The sequence below is a fragment of the Triticum urartu genome, chromosome 2A, assembly GCF_056163025.1.
Source record: "Triticum urartu cultivar PI428250 chromosome 2A, HENAU_Tu73, whole genome shotgun sequence".
Taxonomy (NCBI): domain Eukaryota; kingdom Viridiplantae; phylum Streptophyta; class Magnoliopsida; order Poales; family Poaceae; genus Triticum; species Triticum urartu.
Window position 1 is genome coordinate 724,878,553 of NC_141874.1, and position 2,933 is coordinate 724,881,485.

Below are 2,933 nucleotides of genomic sequence, written 5' to 3' on the forward strand. Positions count from 1 at the left end.
TTCATCGTTTATTTTGTTTTCTCTTGGTTTAACTGTTTTTGTGTGCCCAATTTTCGCATATATATCTAATACATTTCCCTAATACATATTTAACATTTATTAAATAAAAGATTAACCTTTTTTTGGAATACATGGTCAACATTTTTTCTACACATATTTAACATTTTTCAAATGCTTGAGTAACTTCTTTCACATACAAGATTAACATTTTTTTAAAAGCTTGATAAAAAAAATTCAAATACAGTTTTAACATTTTTGGAATACGATACAAGATCAACATTTCTTGAATACAAGGTCAAAATTTTTTCTATACACATTTAAACTTTTTTGAATACATGGTCAAAAAAAATCTATACACATTTGAACTTTTTTCAGATGCTTGATTAAAAAATTTCAAATACAAGTTTAACATGTTTGGAGTACAATACAAGATTAACCTTTTTGGAATACATGGTCAACATTTTTTCTCTACACATATAACATTTTTAAAATACAAGATTAACATTCTTTGAGTACATGGTCAACATTTTTTGTATACATATTCAACCTTTTTAAAATACAAGTTTAACGTTTTTTGAATACATGGTTGTATATACATATAATGTTTTTTCAAATACTTGTTTGACATTATTTCAAAAGGTTGATTAATATTTCATGATCAACTTTTTCACACACATTGTATATTTTTTGTATACACACATGTACATTTTTCAAATGCTTGGTTAATATTTTTGGAAATGTTTTATGTAAAGTGGTTTCTACTATATATTTATTTAGAATATTGGAAGTACTCGTATAAACGAAAGTAAAAAGAAGAAAAGGTGAAAAGAGGCCTTCCGCGCGCCTGGGCCAGCCCATCTGGCACACTCCCCTGCGGCAAAACCTGTGTGGGCTGTTATAAGGCTCGCCAGCCCATGATATGTCGATACCATATATATAAGGCGGAGAAGGAAATGAGACGGCTAAACCTAGATGCCACACCCTATCCCAGCAGCAGCCGCAGCCGCAGCCGCAGCCGCAGCCGCCGTCGCCGCCGCCGCCTCCACCCCCGCTGCAACCGCCGCCTTCGATTCCGTGAAATTGGAGGGGAAGACACTTGGATCTGTCTGCCGCAGGTACCACTCCTTATTTCTCTTGCCCGTTGAACGTTCGTATTTTGTTTCCCTGGCCGGTCTTGTTTGTTTTCGTGGAAATGCCGTCTTCTGGGGTTTCATTCATCTTCTAATTCGTCATCTCTGTTTTCCAGGAGGAGTGGGGAGAAATAGAATGAAGGCGCGACAGTTCCTGAATGTTGTGATGGAGAGGTATGGCACTGGCGGTGCCGGTGGCAGCTTGTATACGGTCAGTCGCATCAAAGCCAAGGAACACCTCTTCTACCGATCCACGGCCGAAGCACAGGCAGCAGAAAAATCAAGGTTCGATATGGAGTACCCATCATCAGCCGTTGTGCCACCATGGATGGAGACCATCTCGCGGACACCTCTGTGATGCCGCTGGCCTCTCTGTCATGCCGGCTCCCTGCCTTAACGAACCCAAGGTTGACAGCCCTGTTTCTTTCTCCATCACCCGCACCAACGTGGAAACCCCCAATCGCGCCGATGCTCTCTACGTCCTCGACAGATTTGTCACGAGCCGCAACTCCTTCAACTTCGAGGCACTCATGTTTGGCGAGAAGACTTGGGACTGGGTTCGGCTTCCACCGCCGCCCTATGTCAACAACCCGGCCTACAACTCCACATCCATCCAGTCCTACACGCTCCTGGCTGATGGCTCCACCATTTGCATCTCCTCCCCTCGGCACAGCCTCGTCGGCACCTACTGCTTCGACACGATTAGCTGTAAGTGGAGCAAGGCTGGCCGCTGGGCGCTGCCTTTGTACGGCCGGGCTGAGCATGTCCCTGAGCTGGGCAACCTCTGGTTCGGCATGGCCGACAACAGCCCCCACAATTTTTCCGCATTGGACCTCTCCAACCTAGACGGGGCTCCAAAGTTGCTTCAAGACTGGCAAGACCTTGACCCGCCTGAGGATTGGGTGCAGATGAGGTGCAGCCTGCTGTACCTGGGCGCGGGCAAGTTTTGCATAACCAAATTCTTCAACATCGGGGACCCAGACACAGAGGACAACACAACCGCTGCTGTGCTCACCGGAGTGGAGGTGCTGTGTGGAGTTTCTGGTGGGGAGGTGGTGCACGGGGGGTCGTCCGAACTCCAGATGATCAAGCACAAGTCTTTTATCAGCTATGACGGCATCCAGTGCGTCCTCTGAAATACGTACTAGGGAAGTCGTTAAAACGAGAGCAAATGAATTATGAGCATTTTAGAAGACGGCCGAGTGGTTGTTTTCGTTGCAGCTGTTTCCATTGGAGGCCTTGTTCGTTTTATGGATCTATTTTCCGCTGGGATTGGGTTGATCTCCACCATTTCTTCTGCTAGAGAAATATAGATCCTAGCACTTTTAAACCATTTGATTAGTCCGCATGAGTGATTGAACTGAAAAGAACAAGCAAGCATGCATGCTTTCAATCTTTTGGCTAGAATTTCACAAAATGCATCTGTGGAGTGTACTCTAACAATCGACGTGTCCCATCTCCTCATGATTAAGGAGTTTAGCTGAGCCGGCAACATGGAGCAAGATGCCGTCGTTTCCGAGCATCAACTCTTGGTTGTCATCAATGAACCTGCAACATTCATCATGCCCATTGTAAAATATGATAGTTTCAAATAAGAAAAGAACTGAACTCTGAACATTTGATATTATCTAAATCCTTACTTTATGGAGTAAAGATTCCAAGAGAAGTCATCGGCAGCAAAAATGGGGGAATATATTTCACTGATTCTAGTGTTGCAACAACGTTAGGTCTCCAATGACAGTGCTCTACACAATCAGAAAGGGCATTAAGCCAAATAACTATTTTGCACCAAGATAATGAGAA

The 2,933-nt window shown here is 43.7% G+C and overlaps 1 non-coding gene across 1 annotated transcript; it reads left to right on the forward strand.

Annotated features, from left to right (window-relative positions):
• Nucleotides 1–952: 952 nt before the first annotated feature.
• On the forward strand, nucleotides 953–2,547 carry LOC125540075 (uncharacterized). The gene is made up of 2 exons (XR_015617588.1): nucleotides 953–1,115; nucleotides 1,247–2,547. It is a non-coding gene; the product is annotated as an uncharacterized LOC125540075 (transcript).
• The last annotated feature ends 386 nt before the right edge of the window (nucleotides 2,548–2,933 follow it).